The following is a 24521-nucleotide window of genomic DNA, read 5'->3' as shown; positions in this document are numbered from 1 at the left end:
TGTAGGTCCTGTGCAATTGAGCAAGCCTTGCAAAGCAAGCTGTTATGCAGAAGGAAGCAAGATATAAGGAGAAGGAGGCAGATGACAGCCAGTTCCTGGGGGTCTGATAGGAGCCTCAGTCAATAGAAGGAAGAAAGGCTTGGTTCAGTAGCTCTGCTGTGTGATTGAGAGAGCCTGGCAAAGCAAGATATTCCTCCCCCCCCAAGGGAGGAGCCTCAGCCAATGGAGAAAATAGAGGTTTTGCTCTGTAGGTCCTGTGTAATTGAGCAAGCCTTGCAAAGCAAGCTGTTATGCAGAAGGAAGCAAGATATAAGTAGAAGGAGGCAGATGACAGCCAGTTACTGGGGGGCCTGATAGGAGCCCTCCGAGGACCTGATTTGGCCCCCGAACTGCATGTTTGACACCCCTGCTCATGTAGAAGGGGCAGCAGAAGCAGTCACCACAAAGGGCCCCCTCCCCTCACAGCCCCCATGGCCCCTTCCTCCTGCGGCCTCTAGCTATGGAGCTGTTGGTCTCTGCTACTGGGCTCAAAGCTAACTATTCTACTCCAGACCGACACAGCTTTCCTCTGGAAGAATAAGTAGACAATCCAAACCACAGGGGCGCAGGCAAAGCGCAGGAGAATGAAAGCCACAATTCAGTAAAAGCAAGAAGACACCTAGACTGATCCTTGCGGTGGGCAGTCCTGCTCCAACACAAAAGGGATAGATTACAAACAGATAAACCGTGGCTAAGTAATGAACCAAATTTAAACCAACAATCAATATTTCTGCAACAATAATCCAGTCCAAGGTTACAATAATTCAGAACATGTAAGCAGGGGGCTTTTTTGTAGCAGGAACTCCTTTGCATATTAGGCCTCACACCCCTGATGTAGCCAATCTTCCAAGAGCTTACAGGGCTCTTAGTGCAGGGCCTACTGTAAGCTCCAGGAGGATTGGCTACATCAGGGGTGTGTGGCCTAATATGCAAAGGAGTTCCTGCTACAAAAAACCCCCGATTAGGCCACACCACCTGATGTAGCCAATCCTCCAAGAGCTTACGGGGTTCTTAGTACAGGGCCTACTGTAACCTGTAAAAGTGAGATCATGCACACGAATGCGCCCACCCAGGGGTGCCCAACTCCAGCTGGGAAATTCCCAGAGATTTTGTGAAAGCAACGTCACCCCAGAGTCGGAAACGACTGGTGCTTGCACAGGGGACTACCTTGACCTTTTTTTATAAAGTCCAGCCTCCAAAGCTGCTGGCAACTGATCTCTGTAGTCTAGAGTTGTAATTCCAGGAGAACTCCAGGCCCCACCTTGAAGTTGGTAACCCTACACACGCCCCTAATACGAGGGAGGTAATGTTGCCGGTTTAGTCATCTTCGAAGGGGGGGGGAAGGAAAAGGCCAAACCGTATTTTAGGTTTAACTTTTCCAGGACAAAAGCTGACCCAGTTCTGCCTCCTATCAATTAAAAAGCTGCGATTTTCCAAAGCGCCTAACGGGATCAGGCAGCACAGCCTAGGACCTGAATTTCAACAGGATTTGGGAGGCTTTTTGGAACCTTTACAACGTCTTGGCTGTGTAAAGCTGCTTGCCGGGGATCCTGAAACAAAACGTTCTAAGTAATGACCCCAACTGTAGACCTCGTTCCAGAAGAACAGTGAGAATGAAAAGACTGGGCGGGGGGGGGGGGGGGAGAGGGGGATATCATTGCCTCCAAACATCAAGGCTGTAACAGAAGAATGGTCAAATTGTCACTTAGGTAGAGTCCTTTCAACATGCAATCCAATGCGAGCTAGGGCCTTCTCGGTGGCAGCACCAGAACTGTGGAATGCTCTCCCGGAGGCCATAAGGGCCCTGCGGGATCTTTCTACTTTCCGCAGGGCCTGTAAGACCGAACTGTTCCGACAGGCCTTTGATATCTAACCGGGAGAGAACTGCCACCCTGTGATCACCATCTGAAAATAAGAATTCGCTTATATTGTAGTGACACAGCACCACGAAATGGTTTTAAAATCTTAAATTGTAATTATGTTTTATTGGTTTTAACTTGTAAATATGAATGTTGTCAGCCGCCCTGAGTCCGCTTGCGGAGAGGGCGGGATAGAAATTTAAAGTAATAAATAAACATAAGCTAAAGCAGGGGTCTCCAACCGCCGGGCTGTGGACCAGTACCAGTCCGTGGCCTATTAGCAACCGGGCCGCAAGTTGTATAATTATTTCATTATATATTGCAATGTAATAGTAATGATAAGATACATACTGGATTTATATCCTGCCCTCCACTCCCAATCTCAAAGTGGCTCACAATCTCCTTTACCTTCCTCCCCCACAACAGACACCCTGTGAGGTAGAAGAAGATATTGGATTTATATCCCGCCCTCCACTCCGAAGAGTCTCAGAGCGGCTCACAATCTCCTTTCCCTTCCTCCCCCACAACAGACACCCTGTGAGGTAGAAGAAGATATTGGATTTATATCCCGCCCTCCACTCCGAAGAGTCTCAGAGCGGCTCACAATCTCCTTTCCCTTCCTCCCCCACAACAGACACCCTGTGAGGTAGAAGAAGATATTGGATTTATATCCCGCCCTCCACTCCGAAGAGTCTCAGAGCGGCTCACAATCTCCTTTCCCTTCCTCCCCCACAACAGACACCCTGTGAGGTAGAAGAAGATATTGGATTTATATCCCGCCCTCCACTCCGAAGAGTCTCAGAGCAGCTCACAATCTCCTTTCCCTTCCTCCTCCCACCCCCCACAGACACCCTGTGAGGTAGATGAAGATATTGGATTTATATCCCACCCTCCACTTCGAAGAGTCTCAGAGTGGCTCCCAATCTCCTTTTCCTTCCTCCCCCACAACAGACACCCTGTGAGATAGGTGGGGCTGAGAGGGCTCTCCCAGCAGCTGCCCTTTTAAGGACAACCTCTGCCAGAGCTATGGCTGACCCAAGGCCATTCCAGCAGCTGCAAGTGGAAGAGTGGGAAATCAAACCTGGTTCTCCCAGATAAGAGTCTGCACACTTCACCACCACACCAAAATAAAGTGCACAATTGTATCATCCTGAAACCATCAACCCACCCAGGTCTGTAGAAAAATTGTCTTCCACAAAACTGGTTCCTGGTGCCAGAAAGTTTGGGGACTGCTGAGTTAGAGGACAGAAATACATAAGGCAGGGGTGGGGAACCTTTCTTCTGCCAAGGGCCATATGGATATTTTATAACATCATTCACGGGCCATAAAAATTATCAACTTAAAAAACTGCTCCGCCAAGGGAGAATGATTCAGGCCAGCAAAATTAATGCAAATAATTGTTTTTCTATTTGAAGTCATGTGGGGAGAGCCTAAGCTGGCACACACACACACACAGCCCGCCGCCCTAGGCAAATGCATAGGTCATGGGCTTTTTTGTAGAAAAAGCCCAGCAGGAACTCAGTAGCATATTAGACCACATCTTCTAATATTAGCACATTAGGCCACACCCTCTGGGATAATCAAGCACAAACTGAACTGGGACAGTAACTTTTCCAGGCCCCACAGCAATTCTGGCCAGCCAACCATCTGGGCCCTGTGATCCCTGCCTGGCCTTGGGGAGGCTGCTGCACAGTGCGGCTGGACCCCATGATCCTCACTGGCCAGCCAGGCCCCAGAGAGGCTGCCACATGGCTCAGTTTGGCTCAGCAATCCCCGAGGGCCACACCAAGTGACCTCGAAGGCCACATACGGCCCTGGGGATGGAGGTTTCCCTCCCCTGACATAAGGGGAGAAGGGACATACAGAAGCAAGGGACCTAGGCTTGCCAATCCCCAGGTCCCAGCGGGGGTTCTCCCGCTTTTCCAGGCTCCTTCCCGCCCCCAGTCAGCTGGTCAGCAGAGGGAAGCCCCGCCCCCATAGCCCCCACATGACTTTCCACCTCCGGAGGCTTCAGGCTCCGACTGAAAGGCTTCCTCTTGGGATGGGGTGTCTGTGTGACTTTGAAGAAGTTGGCAGCAACTCGTGAGTAGAGAGGCCAAGCCCTCGCTTCAGAGTCGCCAGAAACGGGGGTGGGGGGGAGGGAAATGTCTGCTGAGCACTTCATTATTCCCTATGTGGAGATCGATTCTCAAAGGGTATAATGGAGAATTGATCTGGAGATATCGGGGGCTCTGGGGGGGCCTGTTTTTTGAGGTAGAGGCACCAAGGTTTCAGCATAGCATCTAGTGCCTTTCCCCAAAATACCCCCAAGTTTCAAAACGATTGGACCCAGGGGTCCAATTCTATGAGCCCCAAAAGAAGGTGCCCCTATCCTTCATTATTTCCTATGGAAGGAAGGCATTTAAAAGGCATGCGGTCCTTTTAAATGTGATGGCCAGAACTCCCTTGGAGTTCAATTATGCTCGTCACACCCTTGCTCCTGGCTCTAACCCCAATATCTCCTGGCTCCACCTCCAAAGTCTCCTGGCTCCGCCCCCAATATCTCCTGGCTCCACCCCCAAAGTCCCCAGATATTTCTTGAATTGGACTTGGCAACCCTAAAGGGACCAGTGGCTGGACTGTACCATTTCAGGCTGCCCGACAAATATTTGAACATTTGCAAGCTCCTTTGCAAAACAGAATATTCTCTATGCATACAAAAAGAAATGTACGGGGGTGTGGGAAAATGTAAGCTAGCCTTTTTTTCCTGATAAGAAAAGACTTTGCAACAGAAAAGGGACATCGGGTAGATAGGAAGCATGCAAAAAACAAAACCAATCAACCCTCCTCAACTTCAGCTTTGAAATGGTATGACCCATACCACCTGGGACTTCCATTCATCTGTTCCAGCTCTCGGTTCCAGGCTAACAGGGATCCGGCACGGTGAACGAACACATCTGCTGCTCAGAACATGAAAAAACACTTAGCCGGGCACACCCATATAATTGTGTACATAATATGCCCACGGTCTGAAACAAGTCCTGTCCTGGTTTCAGCCAGTGCAAGCAACGTCTGTGACAGCCGCCCGGCTTTTACAAATCCATCGGCCTTTCAGAAGATGCTCCCACCGCCAGAGCTGAAAAGGTCGCACGCTAAATCAAAGCCATGAAAAACAAAGGGCAAAGAAAGGCTCTCTTGTACAGGTTAGGATTCCCATTTCTCACCTGCGTCATTACATGAGAAAGCAACTGCCATATCACATTAGCCCAAGACTCAACTACTCCAGCAATTCTGGTTCTGGAAGACCACAAGTATGGCATGTTTGGCAGCTCAAATCCAGCGTCTTTGAACTGCTCTTACTGTGTTCGGTTTTATTACAGTCGGCGACCAGATCCAACTGACAAGAACATTATCAAGTACACAGACAGGTATTCGGGTTAAGCTCCAGTTAAAATAAAGGTGTAAAAGTAGTCCCCCTGTGCAAGCACCAGCCGTTTCCAACTCTGGGGTGGGGTCGCATCATGACATTTTCACAGCAGACTTTTGACGGGGTGGTTTGCCATTACCTTCCCCAGTCATCTACGCTTTCCCCCCAGCGAGGTGGGGACTCGTTTTACTGACGACAGAAATGCCTTCCCCAAGCTGGCTGATGGGGCAGTGGGAGCTTTGAGAGTCACATAATATGTGTGAAAGAGTCACATGTGCTTTAAACCCAAAGTGGCGTTAGGTAAGGGAGTTTAGAGTGGTTTCTAAGACGCTTCATTCTTGCCATTCCCCAGGCCCCAAAGCTGCTAACTGTGGCTACAACAGCATTCTACCTTTGCTAATATTATCGCTCAGATAATTAATACAAGTTACCAGAAGCCCGATGGAGGCACAGGTAACTTACATGGTTTTAATTCGGATAATTGAAACCCTTTGTTGCTATGGCAATGGGTGCTATAAAAAAAATTAAATTAACATCTCCCCGCACGCAGTGATGACTCAGCCCTACGTCCCCATTTCCACCACCACCACCCCCCCCGCCACAGCCATCCAAGACGGAGGCTCCTTTGAGCATCTTACAAGCCAGAGAGTAAGCTGCGGGGGGGGGGGGCAGAATAAGGAAGGAGGGGGTGCCGCTAGTTGATTCGACATCTGCCAGGGTCACTATACTCCACCCCTACCCATTATATTGTTTCCATAGAAACTAAGAAACGGAGAAGCATCAGGAATAAAAATAGCCCCACCGAGCCGAAAATAACCAGCGTGTGTCATCAGCAAGAGGGACGCTTCAAGCGGAGAGAGATATTTTTACCTCCCGTTCTAGGGCGAAGCCCCTACCAGGGACTTGCGATCTCAGCGATGCAGCTGTTATAAAACTTACATGCCAGACTCTGAGGCAATACAAACACCATTAAAGACCCATTAATATTGTCGTGCTGCTCTTTGCGTAAAGCTTGGCCTTTAACGAGAACAAAGATGTAGAAGCGGCGAACTCATATTTTTTAATGGGGACCGAAGGCTCTGCTAGTTTCCCAGCGAAGAGAATTCTACAGTAGCTGCTTGGGACCATGAGGAATGGCGGGATATAAATGTTTTAAGGAAGAAATAAAAGTCAGTGTAAACGAGCATCTGACTGAGGCATCCTGGGCTGAAATCAATGGATTTAGACTCGAGTAGGTCTTCATGAGCCCCGTGGCGCAGAGTGCTAAAGCTGCGGTACTGCAGTCCGAGCTCTCTGCTCACAACCTGAGTTTGATCCCAGCAGAAGCTGGGTTCAGGTAGCCAGCTCAAGGTTGACTCAGCCTTCCATCCTGAGGTTGGTAAAATGAGTACCCAGCTTGCTGGGGGGGGGGAAGTGTAGATGACTGGGGAAGGTAATGGCAAACTACGCCGTAAAAAAATATCGTGATGCGACGTTACCCCAGAGTTGGAAACAACGGGTGCGTGCACACCTTTACCTGTTTTTTTTAGCTCTACATATCGTTGTCCTGCTTTAACCAAAAACGCCTATATTTAAGCTATTAATTAGTCCGATAAAAGATATAACCGGGGTGCTACTTAGGGAAGGGCTAATAATAATAATAATATATTTTATTTCTATCCCGCCCTCCCCGCCGAAGCAGGCTCAGGGCGGCTCACAACATGTAAACTTACAATTACAATATAAAACAGTATACGCAATTTGCTAATCAAAAGCATATAATTACAATATTAAAAGCATAAAATTACAACAAGAATTAACATTTTCAGTGCTGTGGCAGTGTAAATGTTCCCCTCTCCCATGTGATGGACCACAGGTGATTCTCATTCCAGACCAACCCCACCCACCCACCCCCTGTTTTTGAAGAGGTACAAAAATATAACATTTGCATACTTGTCTGCTCAGCCTTCCATCCTTCCGAGGTTGGTAAAATAAGGACCCAGCTTGCTGGGGGGAAAGCGTAGATGACCGGGGAAGGCAATGGCAAACCACCCCGTAAAAAGTCTGCCGTGAAAACGTTGAGAAAGCAACGTCACATCCGAGTCTGAAACGACTGGTGCTTGCACGGGGGACCTCTCCTTTCCCTTTCCTGCTCAGAGAATTCTAGGGATTGTAGTTCAGGGGCGTAATGACACCCACCCACCGATTCTCATCACCATCAGCCACACTAGAACTTCCAGGATGGCTCGACAGAAAGACATGACACCTGACCAGTTGCATTAAACGGTAGTGGCAATGCATCCTTTGACTATGAGCACAACTTATTAGGTTCCCTGAAACAACAATGGAACTGTTTGTTTCATATTGTTTCCCAGAGACCCACAATCAGGCCCTGCCCGAGAGTGCATGGCGCCCCAGGCAGCCTCGATGCCCACACCCCCCAGCGTTACACCCCGCAACCCCTCTGTGGCGCCTCCCCCTCCCTCCCAATTTTAATACCTGGGGAACCGACGGATAGAAGAAGAATTGCAGATTTATACCCCGCCCGTCTCTCAGAGACTCAGAGCGGCTTACAATCTTCCATATCTTCTCCCCCCACAACAGACACCCTGTGAGGTGGGTGGGACTGAGAGGGCTCTCCCAGCAGCTGCCCCTTTCAAGGACAACTCCTGCAAGAGCGATGGCTGACCCAAGGCCATTCCAGCAGGTGCAAGTGGAGGAGTGGGGAATCAAGCATGGTTCTCCCAGATAAGAGTCCGCATACTTAACCACCACACCAGACTAATAGAAATAAAGTGCACAGTTGTATCGTCTCAAGGCCATCCCCCCCCCCCCCGCTCCCCGATCTGTGGAAAAATTGTCTTCCACAGAACCGGCCCCTGGTGCTAAAAAGTTGGGGACCACTGCTCTAGCATATACAATACACAAATGGGCATTTGACCAATAATTTGTAAGGCTTCCAAAAAGGAGATCCCACTGCCGACTTGTGTGGTTTGTTCTAGTATTGAATTGCTGTTAGAATTAAGGCAGTTGAGCAGCTAAACCATCTACTGCTCTCCTGTAGAAACTTAGAAACTGCCCGCCACTCCTAACATCTCACACTGGTACAATAAACTAAGGGAACTCCTGGTTATGGAAAAAGTCTCAGACTAGTGGTGTGCGCTAGGATTGCGGCTATTTGGAATCATCGCCCACAGAAAAGGAAGAAGTTCAGATCCACTAAATTAGCAACCTAAAGGGTCAAATCCTGCTCCATCCCTTCTTCAGAACGAATATCTGAAGAAGTGAGCAGTGACTCGTACCCTGCCACAAATTTTGTTTGTCTTTAAGATGCTATTGGATTCTTGCTCTTTTCTGCTACGCTACCCATCTTGCCACATCCTCGTTCCTTTCCTTGCTTCCCGCAGTAAAGTTCTGTGTGCCTGAACAAAAGAAAGAAGAAGAAGATGACGACCGTAGATTTATACTGTGCCCTTCTCTCTGAATCAGAGTCTCAGAGTGGCTTAAAATCTCCTTTATCGTCTTCCCCCACAACAGGCACCTTGTGAGGCAGGTGGGCTAAGAGAGCTTTTCCGGAAGCTGCCCTTTCAAGGACAGCTCTGCGAGAGCCACGGCTGACCCAAGGCCATTCCAGCAGCTGCAAGTGGAAAAGTGGGGAATCAAATCCAGTTCTCCCACATAAGAGTCCGCACACCTAACCACTACACCAAACTAGGCTAGAACACTTTTAACCACCGCACCATACTGGTTCTCATCGTTGCGGCACCACGGCTCTCACTCCCCCTTTGCGTCCCTCTTCAATGCCCACTTTTCCCATATATTCACTGTGGTAAACCTGTGGTTCTCACACCAGGGATAAGCAAAGATCCAAGGGAAGTTGGGATCCTGAGGCTGGTGGTACCCTCCCTCACCTCACCCTTCAATGCACTGTACTTTAAGAGATACCTCGGTGCATGGTACATTTTGGTATATAATATGCAAACATGACAGGAAGGAAGTAGATGAGAATGCATGCATGCGTCTTACTGAGTAAGCAGGTACAGAAAGAATCACAAAAGCAGACCTCTTAAAAACCCTCTTGGCAGACTTCCCATTCATTTGTTAAACCTTTCTGCAAAAGAAAACAAAAGGAGGGGGGGGGAGCTTTTCAGATGATTAAAACTGCCTTTATACATGATGAGAGGGGGGGAAGGGAGGAAAAGGCTTTCAGAAAAAAGACGAAATCCTCCCCCACAACCTCCTTCGAAACAAGCGGAGAAGTTTAAACCCCGCCAACATAAACGATTATTTAACCCTCCTACGTATAACTGACCACAAAATAATATGTTAAAAATAAAACTCCCCTCAACCTGAGCTTCCTCAATTTATTCTCATACAATAAAGCAACTCTTTTTTTTTTCCTTTTAGAGTTTTAACCACCTCCACCACCGTTGTGCTGAAAAATCAAGTTTCATAAAAAGGGCTGCGAGACCCCCAATTAAAGGCAGGACGGGGGGATGCACAGGGAAAGTGTTTTAAAGTCTAAATGACCCCCGTGAAGTGAAAATTCAGTGGAAAAGACAATTGCTACTTTAGGCTGAAGCAGCTATTAAGATGCTATTAACCATTTGCCATGGCATGAACCCCCCAGGGAATTAGCATTCAAGGTTATTACATATTCCCCACCCATTCCACCCCTCTATAGTAACTGCTCCTTTTTTTTAAAAAAAGCAGCAATCCTTACTACACAGTTAATATTACATCGTATTAGAATCATGGTCAGACAAATCTTTTCAAATTAAAACTCTGACCTAACTGGGGTCTATCTGACTTCAGCATCAGACCAGTAGAGCGTCTGACAAAGGGGACTCAAAAGCCTGCTTTTGCTAAACCATATTTTGCTAATGGAAGAAAAGGGCAAACGGAACGGACATGTTTTTTGCAAAATTTTTTAAAAGGGTACCAGCTAAATCCATCCCAAAGTCAAAAACAACACTTGGCAATGCAATCCAATGGGAAAGTTGTTGGGGGATTTTTTTTTAAAGGAAAGGGGGAGCCAAAGAACATAAGAGAAGCCATGTTGGATCAGGTCAGTGGCCCATCCAGCCCAACACTCTGTGTCACATAAGAACATAAGAGAAGCCATGTTGGATCAGGCCAGTGGCCCATCCAGTCCAGCACTCTGTGTCACATAAGAACATAAGAGAAGCCATGTTGGATCAGGTCAGTGGCCCATCCAGTCCAACACTCTGTGTCACATAAGAACATAAGAGAAGCCATGTTGGATCAGGCCAGTGGCCCATCCAGTCCAACACTCTGTGTCACATAAGAACATAAGAGAAGCCATGTTGGATCAGGTCAGTGGCCCATCCAGTCCAACACTCTGTGTCACATAAGAACATAAGAGAAGCCATGTTGGATCAGGCCAATGGGCCATTCAGTCCAACACTCTGTGTCATATAAGTACATAAGAGAAGCCATGTTGGATCAGGCCAGTGGCCCATCCAGTCCAACACTCTGTGTCACATAAGAACATCAGAGAAGCCATGTTGGATCAGGCCAATGGGCCATTCAGTCCAACACTCTGTGTCATATAAGTACATAAGAGAAGCCATGTTGGATCAGGCCAGTGGCCCATCCAGTCCAACACTCTGTGTCACATAAGAACATAAGAGAAGCCATGTTGGATCAGGCCAGTTGCCCATCCAGTCCAACACTCTGTGTCACATAAGAACATAAGCGAAGCCATGTTGGACCAGGCCAATGGCCCCCTCCAGTCCAACACTCTATGTCACATAAGAACATCAGAGAAGCCATGTTGGATCAGGCCAGTGGCCCATCCAGTCCAACACTCTGTGTCACATAAGAACATCAGAGAAGCCATGTTGGATCAGGCCAGTGGCCCATCCAGTCCAACACTCTGTGTCACATAAGAACATCAGAGAAGCCATGTTGGATCAGGCCAGTGGCCCATCCAGTCCAACACTCTGTGTCACATAAGAACATCAGAGAAGCCATGTTGGATCAGGCCAATGGCCCCATACAGTCCAACACTCTGTGTCACATAAGAACATCAGAGAAGCCATGTTGGATCAGGCCAGTGGCCCATCCAGTCCAACACTCTGTGTCACATAAGAACATAAGAGAAGCCATGTTGGATCAGGCCAGTGGCCCATCCAGTCCAACACTCTGTGTCACACAGTGGCCAAAAAAAACCCCAAGTGCCATCAGGAGGTCCATCAGAGGAGCCAGGACATGAAGAAGAAGACCATTCCAGCAGCTGCAAGTGGAGGAGTGGGGAATCAAACCCGGTTCTCCCAGATAAGAGAGCTATGGCTGACCCAAGACCATTCCAGCAGCTGCAAGTGGAGGAGTGGGGAATCAAACCCGGTTTCTCCCAGATAAGAGAGCTATGGCTGACCCAAGGCCATTCCAGCAGCTGCAAGTGGAGGAGTGGGGAATCAAACCCGGTTCTCCCAGATAAGAGAGCTATGGCTGACCCAAGGCCATTCCAGCAGCTCCAAGTGGAGGAGCGGGGAATCAAACCCGGTTCTCCCAGATAAGAGAGCTCTGGCTGACCCCAAGGCCATTCCAGCAGCTGCAAGTGGAGGAGTGGGGAATCAAACCCGGTTCTCCCAGATAAGAGTCCACACACTTAATCACTACACTAAACTGGCTCTCCTACTGTTCCCCCCCCCCCCCCCCCCAAGCACCAAGAATACAGAACATCACTGCCCCAGACAGAGAGTTCGAACAAAAAGAGATGCTGAGAAGGAAACATTTCTTTACCGTTATTTTAAAATGCAACCCCCCCCCCCAAAAAAAAAAACCCCCATAAAAACATGTTACAAATGTCTGTTAACAAACCTCGACTGCCAAGCTGCAAGCGAGAAGCGCTCCATCTGCTCCCCTGGCTATATTTACTTTTCCCCCAGCAACAAGTCATTTAAGGATGTACGAAGTACACAGTTGATATTTTTCCATTACAAAACGATCTCTTCTTACTTTCTCCCAGAACAGTCAGGTAACTACTGTCTGATACAACCAGCATCCCTTACAGCATCTTTCCTAAAGCTGGCCCTGTACGTAGGTACACAGCTCCCCACCACCTCCACCACCCCATGTACGTTATGTATTTATGCAGGCCTTTTTGGTAGAAAAACCCAGCAGGGACTCATTTGCATGTTATGCCACAGCCCCTGACACCAAGCCAGCCGGAACGGCGTTCCTGTGTGTTCCTGCTCAAAAAAAGCCCTGCATTTAACTTATCTCTCGTTTTTGATCTGACTTGCAACAGCAACAACAAAAGATTGCAGGGGAGCTTATAGAAAACCATAAAAATATATCTAGACGGAGAGCCAGTTTGGTGTAGTGGTTAAGTGCACGGACTCTTATCTGGGAGAACCGGGTTTGATTCCCCACTCCTCCACTTGCACCTGCTGGCATGGCCTTGGGTCAGCCATAGCTCTGGCAGAGGTTGTCCTTGAAAGGGCAGCTGCTGTGAGAGCCCTCTCCAGCCCCACCCACCTCACAGGGTGTCTGTTGTGGGGGAGGAAGGTAAAGGAGATTGTGAGCAGCTTTGAAACTCTTTGGAGTGGAGGGCGGGATATAAATCCAATATCTTCATCTACCTCACAGGGTGTCTGTTGTGGGGGAGGAAGGTAAAGGAGATTGTGAGCCGCTCTGAGACTCTTCGGAGTGGAGGGCGGGATATAAATCCAATATCTTCTTCTTCTTCTTCTAGACCAGCGGTGTCAAACGCATTTGCTATGAGGGCCGAGTTTTACATAAATGAGATCTGGTCGGAGGCCCAGGCCATGTGTGCCGTAAAATGTAATGCCAGGTATTGGATATGTAAACTTTATAAAGGACAGACAAACACAATTAAAGATTTTAAAAAAAACCCTTAAAACATGCTTAAAAGGTTAGAATTCTTGCAATATTTTGTTTATTTAACAGTTTCTGATAACTGGTACACTCTTGCTCTGAATTATCGCATCAAAATCTGGAGACAATGTCTGTGCTGTAGCAACCTTGAGTATGCTGTTCAGGTGTTGTTCAGGTGTGTATCTATTAAGCTGCAAACCTACTTTTGATTTATTGACATTCATTACATACATCTCATGGTCAATGCTTTGAGCCTATTACCAAAGGAGAACATGAAATGGCTGGGCATTGCGAACTTTTGTACACATGTTGCTTCATGTGCTGGTCAGCCAATGGAGAAAACAGAGGCTTTGCTCTGTAGCTCCTGTGCTATTGAGCAAGCCTGGCAAAGCAAGTTGTGATGCAGAAAGAAGCAAGAGAGAAAGAAGGAAGCAGACAGGAGCCCTCCAGAGGCCTGATCCAGCCCTCAGGCTGCATGTTTGATGCCCCTGGCCTAGACTATAATTACAACTTTGAAAATTTATAAAATTATTCGGTAACCAAACAAGACAGCAGCAACTAAAAAGATTATTCAATGAATTACAGTTCAGATTAAAGCCACAGCCAGTGGAAGAGCAAGTGAAAAAGGAGAGGACTCCAAGAGTTAACACCCAAGCAACATGCAAGGAGGGAATGCCACAAACACAGGGCCACCACAAAGAAAGCCCTGCCTCTTCAAGAGTCTTCACTGTGCATCTGAAGATAAGTTGTTTTTGTGCACAAAAATATTTTTAAATAACATGTTCATTTTATAAGGCATATTATTAAAAGAGTAGTTACCATGTGGAATTCACTGCCGCAGGAAGTGGTAGCAGCTATAAGCAAAGACAACTTCAAGAGGGGACTGGATAAACATATGGAACAGAGATCCATCAGCGGCTATTAGCCACAGGGTATTGATGGAACTCTCTGTCTGGGGCAAGTGATGCTCTGTATTCTTGGTGCTTGGGGGGGCACAGTGGGTGGGCTTCTAGCGTCCTAGCCCCACTAGTGGACCTCCTGATGGCACCTAGGTTTGGCCACTGTGTGACACAGAATGTTGGACTGGATGGGCCACTGGCCTGATCCAACAGGGCTTCTCTTATGTTCTTATGTGACACAGAATGTTGGACTGGATGGGCCATTGGCCTGATCCAACAGGGCTTCTCTTATGTTCTTATGTGACACAGAGTGTTGGACTGGAGGGGCCATTGGCCTGATCCAACATGGCTTCTCTTATGTTCTTATGTGACACAGAGTGTTGGACTGGAGGGGCCATTGGCCTGATCCAGCATGGCTTCTCTTATGTTCTTATGTCCTCTATTAAACCCATGGTACCCATGAATGGGTGGTGGAATTCAAGCCAGGAGGTGCAGACTGAAACACTGGCTGCACATTTTGCCCAAGAATAAAACTCAGAAATGCCTTCCTTCTATAGGAAATAATGGAGGATAGGGGCACCTTCTTTTGGGGCTCACAGAATTGGACCCCCTGGTCCAATCATTTTGAAACTTGGGGGGTATTTTGGGGAGAGGCACTGTATGCTATACTGAAAATTTGATGCCTCTATCTCAAAATACAGTCCCCCCCCGGAGCCCCAGATACTTGCGGATCTATTCTCCATTATTTCCTATGGGAATAAGTTTCCATAGGGAATAATAGAGTTCCCAGAAGACATTTCCCTCCCCTCCCCCTGCTTTCTGATGACCCTGAAGCAGGGGGGGGCCCTCCAAACCAGGGGATCCCCTGCCCCCACCTGGGGATTGGCAACCCTAGTCTCAATTAACAAAACACGAATCATAACGTGTTCAGGATACAGGTTTGTTCTGAAGTCCAGTAACATAAAGAGGTTCTGTACACCAGGGGTCCCCGCCTGCCAACAGCTTTCCTGGCGCTCTTCAAGTGTTTTTAGTGGGACCTTTCTCAGCAGGCTTTCTCATTGGCCAATGAAGATTAGATTGGCAGTGTGGATTTAAAAAAAAATTGCTTTGACAGTGCTGCCACCACCACCGTAAGAGTCAGTCACCAGATGTCACCATGACTACCAGGCACATCCATCTATCTATCTATCTATCTATCTATCTATCTATCTATCTATCTATCTATCTATCTATCTATCTGTCTGTCTGTCTGTCTGTCTGTCTGTCTGTCTATCATCCTTCCAATCATCCATCCATCTATCCATCTATCATCCATCCATCCATCTATCCATCCATCATCCTTCCAATCATCCTTCCATCCTCTATCTATCTATCTATCTATCTATCTATCTATCTATCTATCTATCTATCTATCTATCTATCTATCTATCCATCCATCTATCATCTATCATCCATCCATCATCCATCCATCTATCATCCTTCCAATCATCTATCTATCTATCTATCTATCTATCTATCTATCTATCTATCTATCCATCCATCTATCTATTATCCTTCCAATCATCCTTCTAATCATCCTTCCATCATCTATCTATCTATCTATCTATCCATCCATCCATCCATCCATCCATCATCCTTCCAATCATCTATCATCCTTCCAATCATTCATCCATCCATCCATCCATCCATCTATGCATCATCTATCCATCTATCTCTCTCAATCTCTATAAATATAAAAATTCAGATTTTGCTGATCAAACGGGGAGGGGGATTCAAATTATGTGAGTACTTGGTGTTGATCTAAACCCCTGATATTTGGCAACCAGGTGGAGCAGGGCAATCCAGTCTGGAGCACTGTGCCACCTTTGGCAGAAATCACAACCCACCTTGCTTCACGCAACCAAAGAAACACAAAAGAATAAAGCTACCTTTGTGGCTCTACAAGCACAACCGCCAGATCCTCACCTCGCTCAAACAGAATTCCCAGCCACATTTCTACAACCCCTTTGGGTAATGTCAGAGTCTTTATTAGCAGGGAAAAGCCCAGCAGGAACTCACTTGCATATCGGGCCACAACCCCTGAAATCACCATTGTTTCACACAGGGCTTTTTTTGTAGAAAAAGCCCAGCAGGAACTCATTTGAATATTAGGCCACACACCCCTGATGCCAAGGCAGCCAGAACTGCATTCCTGCTAAAAAAAAACCCTAGGTAATATGTTGCCATGGGTAGAATGACCAGCAAACACCAGATATCTCCCTTGCATAATGAAAACAATATACTTAATATCTCCAGCACATAAATAATACACCAAACACTAGTAATGCTTATGAGAAAAATTCAAAATGTCATCACACATACACACTGTTGCCAATAAATACAATTTCCAGAATAACATAAACCAAACCACCAAGTTCCATTACAGTTCCAGGCTTCCAAGTAATATGTAAAGACTTGTGCAACACTCAAAGGTGATATTTATATATTCTCCAACTGTGCATAAAGTATCTTCTCAACGGAATTCCGATCGTTATATTTCCCGTTTCGATTAGCGTCTTTGTCAAGAGATGCACGTATGAATAACTTAAGCCTTTACTCTGAGGCTCTGTAAACCATACGTCAGCTTCAAAAATATTTATTTCAATATTTCTTATCTCTGGAGCCTTACAGCCTCAGTAATATTCACGACTCAGCGGTACATACTTCCTGCGGGGCCAGTAGCTCTCGTTATGAGAAAAAGTCAAAATGCTGTCACACACACTATTGCCAATAAATACAATATCCAGAATAACAGAAACAAAACCAAGTTCCATTGCAGTTCCAGGCTTCCAAGGCATATGTTAAGACCTGTACAACGCTCAAAGGTGATATAAATATCTTATCTCTGCAGCCTTACAGCCAAGTGGGGAAGAATCAGAAACACTGAAACAAATTCCAAAAAAAAATGCATATGTATAAAATAATTAAAGAAAAGACAGGTGTGGGAGAGGGTCAGTTAGGGACCTCCGCAGCTTCCAGATAGCAGCTGCTAACTTCTGATTTTCTTTGTAATGTTGACGCAGAAGCTCCTAAAGGTTGCCTACCTCCAGGTGGTGACACGAGTAAACCCTGAGGTTCTGTGATGACTAGGGTTGCCAATCCCCAGGTGGGGGCAGGGGATTCCCTGGTCTGGAGGCCCTCCTCCCGCTTCAGGGTCATCAGAAAGTGGGGGGAGGGGAGGGAAATGTCTGCTGGGAACTCCTATGGAGACTTATTCCCATAGGAAATAATGGAGAATTGATCCATGGGTATCTGGGGCTCAGGGGGGGGGCTGTTTTTTGAGGTAGAGGCATCACATTTTCATTATAGCATACAATGCTTCTCCCCAAAATATCCTCCAAGTTTCAAAACGATTGGACCAGGGAGTCCAATTCTATGAGTCCCAAAAGAAGGTGCCCCTATCCTTCATTATTTCCTATGGAAGGAAGGCATTTAAAAATGGTGTGAGGTCCCTTTAAATGTGATGTCCAGAACTCCTTTTGGAGTTCAATTATGCTTGTCACACCCTTGCTCCTGGCTCCACCCCCAAAGTCCCCAGATATTTCTTGAATTGGACTTGGCAACCCTAATGATTGATGACCAGCCTCTATGTCACTTTACACAATTTGTTGATTCTTATAAACCTCTTTATATTCTTTGAAACGTTTTCACAACACATTATTCCAAACCATACACTGATGAATAGAACACCCAAAATGAACAAAAAGGAAGAACATTGTCTTTAAAAGACTGTCTCATAAGAATAAAGTTTCGTTCTCTCGTGAATGAAAGGGAATCCTCGGTCCACTTGTTCCTGAGGAGACCTCACGATGTCTCTTGAAGATTCAGCTTGAGATGTACACAGCCCAGCACAGCTACGAGGTTGTACTTTGTTCTCCTCGTTTCACCAAAGGCTTTGACCAGCTTTTTACAATTTCATCAGAGCACAGCCAAGATTCCAACTCTTCTCCTTCAGACATTCTCAATTTTCAAAATAGGTCTTGTTCACCTGGAGAAAATGGCCGCTTCAGAGGGAGGACTCTGTGGCATTATACCCTGTTGAAGTCCCTCCCATCTCCAAACCCTGCCTTCTTCAGGCTCCACCCCCAAAATTTCCAGGCATTTCCCAACCTGGAGCTGGCAACTCTACTCTGATCATAAGTAACAAGGAATGTACATGCGTTCAACTATCTTATATGGTCAAGGGTATGACATCTGATTGCTGGCATTGCAAAGAAGAAAAGGGATATCACGCACATCTTTGGTGGGAATGTTCAAAGGTGATTGAATTCCGGCAAAAGATCTTGGAAAAGGTAGAGGAAGTATGTAAGGTTAAAGTGGAGCTATCAGGAATGTGTTATTTATGGGAATTTTAAAAAAGGTAAAGGTAGTCCCCTGTGCAAGCACCAGTCGTTTTCAACTCTGGGGTGACGTTGCTTTCACAATGTTTTCACAGCAGACTTTTTTTTTTTTTACGGGGTGGTTTGCCATTGCCTTCCCCAGTCATCGACGCTTTTTGGGGGAACTATAAAATAGATAAACCCTATCAGCTATGATTTTAGCTGTTTGTGCAGTTATAGCATTTGGCTGGAAAGATGCTACAAAATGGACTATAGACAGATGGAATGGATACTTATATGAATGGATCCAGTCGGACATATTATCGACATTAAAACAGGAAAAGCTAGGTGAGAATAAGATTGTGGAAATTAAGACGAGGTGGCCGGAGTATATAAGATTTTTTTTTTATTTTATTTTTATTTATGGGTAAAAGCAGGAGGAGTCAACGATGATATATTGGTTAAACTCCAAAAAGTGTGCTCATGGTTACAGATATAAAATAAGGTATTATTACTGGTCGCTTGTGGGGGGAGGGAATGAAAAGGAAAGGGGGGGGGAGAAGCATCTGATGTATTGATATGTGTTATATATGCTATGTATTGTTTGAGTTGTATGGAAGCAAGATTCAAATACTTCAAATAAAAAAAAACAATGTTGTTTTAAATGTTGTTTTAAATGTTGTTTTAAATTACCTTATATGGTATATTTTATATTGTATAATTTTATCGAACTCTTGTCAGCCGCCCTGAGCCTGCCTAGGCGGGGAGGGCGGGATATAAATAAAATTTATTATTATTATTATTATTATAACAATGAATGCACATGTAATTCATGTGCAGAGTACATTTGATTGTGCCTTGTATGTGCATTGAGTAATAATCATGGTGTAGTCAACCCATGTGCAAATTCCACATTTATCCAGGTACTGACCTCTGTTTTCAGGATGCACATGGGAATGGGGCTACTGTAGAAAGATGCTTTGCAAAGAAAATTATTGTGCTAATTCGTATATTATGCCGCTTGGGAAGAAGACCTCAACATTACAAATAAGCTATAGACTAGAGGAAATTCAGAATACATGAGGAAAGAGAAAAGTGTCACTATTTGATTCGCAGTAGCACTAACTTTGGGGAACTTGATTTATTTGGATGAATTTACTTCCAAACATCAAGGTTTTTCACTTTCAACTGGGAAAAAGCAAATATAGGACCAGTTTCTCTTAAGACCAAGAAGTGGAAATCTGGGATTTTAGAAGAAATGGTCCATGGTTCCATGCAACAGCCCAACTTTTGGGTTCTGAGAATGTACCGTAACATCTCATCCTTCTTATATAGCCCACGCTGAATAGGAAGTGGAATGACCGCAAAATCTTCCCATTTATCCCAGACTCTGTCATGTTCTCTCCTTTCTTTATCTTTTTCGTCAAACATTTTAGACTGTAAACTACCATGCTTTTACTTTTCCGATTCAACTGTTTAAGATCTATTCATTTCATTTATCTTAGGCACTTTTACATTACCTCTCCAGAGTTCTACTCAAGGTGGCTTACGAGTAAAAAAACCCTCCAAGGTAGATCGCTGGATAGATGACAGGCTAGGTGATTTACCTCAGAGCTCTGGTCACTGACCCCATGTTCAGTCATGGCACTATATACATTTTAAAATTCCTTTAAACCGTGCTTTCAAAGCCCATTAAAAATCGAAAATGCCACATTTCCCAACATATATAAGCATCTAGGTTCTTCACCTTCCCCTTTCCCATGCAGACAGCTTTATAGTCCCAATCTCACGTGGACCAAAAATCCACAAAATGAAACCTGCCCAACATAGAATATTAGTCGCTGCAAACCACGGGGAACTTCAGGTTTCCAGAAAACCTGTCCACCCCTTCCCCCCACCCCCACCCCCGGCCCAGGGATCTGACAATTCACACAAGTCACACCTTCCCTCACCACTCAACATTTGGGTATATTGAACATATGAAGCTGCCTTATACTGAATCAGACCCTGGGTCCATCAAAGTCAGTATTGTCTACTCAGACCGGTAGCAGCTCTCCGGGGTCTCAAGCTGTGTGACACAGAGCGTTGGACTGGATGGGCCATTGGCCTGATCCAACATGGTTTCTCTTATGTTCTTATGTTTTCCATGCCTACTTGCCTGGACCCTTTTTAGTTGGAGATGCCGGGGATTGAACCTGGGACCTTCTGCTTACCAAGCAGATGTTCTACCACTGAGCCACCACCCCTCCCCATTCTGAGTTATAGAATCATAGAATCCTAGAGATGGAAGCGGCCATACCCTCTGCCATCTAGTCCAACCCCCTGCTCCATGCAGGATCAGCCTAAAGCATCTCTGACAAATATTCACCCAGTTGCATTTTGAAGACTGCCAATGAAGGGGAGCTCAACACCTTCCTAGGCAGCTGGTTCCACCTCTGAACTACTCTGACTGTTAATTTTTTTCCCCTAATATCCAGCTGGTACCTTTCTGCTTGTAATTTGAGTTAAATGCTTCGGGTCCTATCCTCGGCTGCCAAGTGGAACAGCTCCTTGCCCTCCTCTAAATGACAGCCTTTCAGATATTTAAAGAGAGCGTTCATGTCTCCCCTCAACCTCCTCTTCTCCAGACTGAACGTTCCCAAGGCCTTTCCTCATAGGGTTCTTTCTCCAGGCCCTTCATCATCCTCGTTGCTCTCCTCTGCACACGCTCGATTTTGTCCACATCTTTTTTGAAGTAAGGCCTCCAGAACTGCACGCAGGTATTCCAGGTGCGGCCTGACCAAGGTAGTATACAGCGGAGATAGGACCTCCTGTGGTTACCCAAAAGGGTGTCTGATATTGGATAGTCACCAACAGAAGGCGATGAGAGGAAAGAAGTGGGAGTCAAGGAAAAGACAGGGAGGGTGAGGTGAGGGGGGGAGGGCCAACAGCAGGTGTTGAGAAGGGAGGGGGAACATAAGGGGAAAGAAACAGAGCCAGATTGTACAGACCAAGGGGGGGATGCCAGCAGGGTGGATGGAAGGGAGAAAAAGTGGAGCGGAATACAACAGAGAGGGAAATGGGTGCTGGCAAGGGCTGCGAAGAACCTGGCAGAGGGGGGTAGAAAGCAAGGCATGGGTTGTGGTGCCCCAAAACAGAGCCAGCATGGGCAAAGGACCAATGGGTTCTCTTCCCTTCCTCCTAATATTCCAAACCCAGTCCCAGCAGGGTGTGAACACAGATTTGCACTTCATGTTACGGAAGTCTCCGTCAACAAGCCAAATACCGGATCAGCGATTTGTTTTCCACGTCTAGCAGCCGTCTCAGTCTAGCTCTACTTCTTGCGGTTCAAACAGGCAGCTCGTTTGTTCTAAGGACATGTGTGCATTCATTTAAAATGTTTATACCCCGCTTTCCTAGAAATCAAAATTCTTTATTTATTAAAAGGATGTTTCTCTCGTCTTTTCTTTAAACCTCATGATATGCCAGTGCAAAAGAAATTGCAATATTACACTCCATCAAATATAAAGAAACAATTCTATTTGGATTACTAAAAATGCCAGTTAAAAACAATAACTTCAGCAGAACACCCAGAAACCCAGACAAAGAATATAATCCACCTCACAACGATCAATTTTAAGAAAGATCTACAAAAAACATTTCATCTCGCATGTCCTTCTGAAACTTCAGAAAGAATCCAGTGACTTCTTTGGCTAAGCTGTTCCATAAAGCTGAACCAGCGACTGAAAATGCCCTGTCTTGATCGATGGCAGAACAAAACCATCCTATTAATTAGCTATCTAAAGAAATTAAAACAGTAGCAGTTAAGAACTAACACAAAAATATAGCTGCAATTTAAGACTTAAAATGCAGCATGAGGGATTCAACAATCTGGAGGGGAATATAACCAGGAGGAATTAAAAACGGAATACGGGCTTCACCTGGCTCTTGAATGTATACAGAGGAAGTCCCAGGCAAACCTCCAGGAAGAGTTCCGCATATATGGGGTCACCACTGAGAAGACCCCAAAAATGCATATCTCTTCAGAAGGGGAGAAGGGTATTCTGAAAGACTGCAATGACTGGGGCGGTTCATTGACGTATGTTCGAACATTCAGCCTTCTAAGTATAACCCACTCCCCATTCACAAACCTGTTCAAAAACTCCCTCCGATGAACTACCCAATGTGCACCTATCCCGGCTGACTTTGTGCTGGAAACCTGCAAGCTAATATTTTCCCTGCGCTCATCCAGGACAAAAAAAACATACGTGTATATTGAGGGCATCTCCTATGCTATCCGAAGAACTTCAGCAGCCTCTAAATGCAACATGCATCTTCGTCCTTAGTCGCAGCCGATTTACAAGACTTTAGCATGAACTATTTACGCAGCACATTCTCTATTAGGACGCGTGATGTGAAGTCCGAACGGAAATATATGAAATTTCCTCGGTTCCCAATCCTTCACCTGCCAGACGCGACAAACAAATGCAAGCCCATTAAGAATCCCACACAAAGGCACCGCTCCCTTTCCAACCCAAGTGTGCGTCTATTTATGATCAGAGTGGCAGCGGATCAGAAAAAGAAAACAAAAGGTGGCAGGGTAACCCTCGCCTGAACAGCTGACAAAAGCCACCGTGTCATCATTCTTCGTCCGCAAATTACCTTTGAAAATAATCCACCACCGAGCGTCAGTCGATCTTGTTTCTCATTCCTGCCGGCTCCTGAAGCGTCCCTCGGCTTTAGCATCTGTCAACAACCACCACCACCACCCCCCATCTCCCCAAACCACAGCCGGCACCGGTTCTTTCATTCCACACCTTGGAAACCGACAAAGCCCGGCAACGCATCCATGTCTCGCGGACAGAAGAGCCCCGTTGAACAGAAGGGGCGGGAAAACACACACACACACAAAGAACACAGATTTTTTTTTTCCCTATGGCAGGGAACACTAAGCTATGTTGCCATGGAGAAAACCGGGAGATGTACAAAATGCACAGAGGTACTCGCTGGAGAGAACAGGACTGGCCCTGCCGTTGGACTGGCTGGGGCAGCTAGCAAAGGCGCCACAATTCTGCACATCATCACTGAGACATGGACAACAAACTCCCACGGGAAACTAACATGGTCCCGGCCCATCAAGCATGTGGACATAGGCAGCCAAGAGCACAGGGACCTGTAGGCACGAGGCTCAGAAGAATTGGGCCGCAGCTTAGAAAAAACTTAGGGGAGGGACGGCGGCTCAGTGGTAGAGCATCTGCTTGGGAAGCAGAAGGTCCCAGGTTCAATCCCCGGCATCTCCAAAAAAGGGTCCAGGCAAATAGGTGTGAAAAACCTCAGCTTGAGACCCTGGAGAGCCATGAATGGGGCTGTGGCTCAGTGGCAGAGCATCTGCTTGGGAAGCAGGAGGTCCCAGGTTCAATCCCCAGCATCTCCAAAAAAGGGTCCAGGCAAATAGGTGTGAAAAACCTCAGCTTGAGACCCTGGAGAGCCATGAATGGGGCTGTGGCTCAGTGGTAGAGCATCTGCTTGGGAAGCAGAAGGTCCCAGGTTCAATCCCCGGCATTTCCAAAAAAGGGTCCAGGCAAATAGGTGTGAAAAACCTGAGCTTGAGACCCTGGAGAGCCGCTGCCAGTCTGAGAAGACAGTACTGACTTTGATGGACCAAGTGTCTGATTCAATATAAGGCAGCTTCATATGTTCATATGTAAACTTCAGGGACAGAACTTGGGAGACAGAACTTTGACGGCCAAGATTCATTTACAGCTAGGGTAGGCCAGAGGGAACCAATGCGCTGCTGGGGTGGATGGAACTATTTTGGGACATCAGAGAATAATGCAGTGCAAGCGGCCATGGAACGCATGTCAGGAGGCCGATGGTTCTAGCCCCAGTTGCTGCTGAGACAGCCCAGTAATTACGTCTGATGGATTTTCTAGACCCGAAGGGGTGTCAAACGTGCAGCCTGGGGGGCCAAATCAGGCCCCCGGAGGGCTCCTATCAAGCCCTCGAGCAACTGGCTGTCGCCTGCTTCCTTCTTGCTTGCTTTCTTCTGTAACACAGCTTGATTTGCCAGGCTCTCTCAATTGCACAACAGAGCTAATGAGCCAAGCCTCTCTTCCTTCTACTGGCTGAGACTCC

The 24521-nt window shown here is 46.4% G+C and overlaps 1 protein-coding gene across 5 annotated transcripts in view; it reads right to left on the bottom strand.

Moving 5' to 3' along the window:
• PITPNM2 (phosphatidylinositol transfer protein membrane associated 2) overlaps positions 1-23158 on the bottom strand; it is a 269886-nt gene extending 246728 nt beyond the window's left edge. For 2 of the 5 annotated variants that reach the window (XM_060250131.1, XM_060250130.1), the window contains exon 1: positions 23049-23151. The gene's annotated coding sequence lies outside the window, so the exon portion shown is untranslated. Of the gene's footprint in view, positions 1-23048 lie in introns of all 5 variants that reach the window. The other 3 variants (XM_060250132.1, XM_060250133.1, XM_060250129.1) reach the window with 2 other exon arrangements.
• Positions 23159-24521: the final 1363 nt, after the last annotated feature.

The sequence above is a fragment of the Heteronotia binoei genome, chromosome 11 (genome assembly GCF_032191835.1).
Source record: "Heteronotia binoei isolate CCM8104 ecotype False Entrance Well chromosome 11, APGP_CSIRO_Hbin_v1, whole genome shotgun sequence".
Classification (NCBI taxonomy): domain Eukaryota; kingdom Metazoa; phylum Chordata; class Lepidosauria; order Squamata; family Gekkonidae; genus Heteronotia; species Heteronotia binoei.
This window is presented reverse-complemented; position numbering and strand designations above follow the sequence as displayed.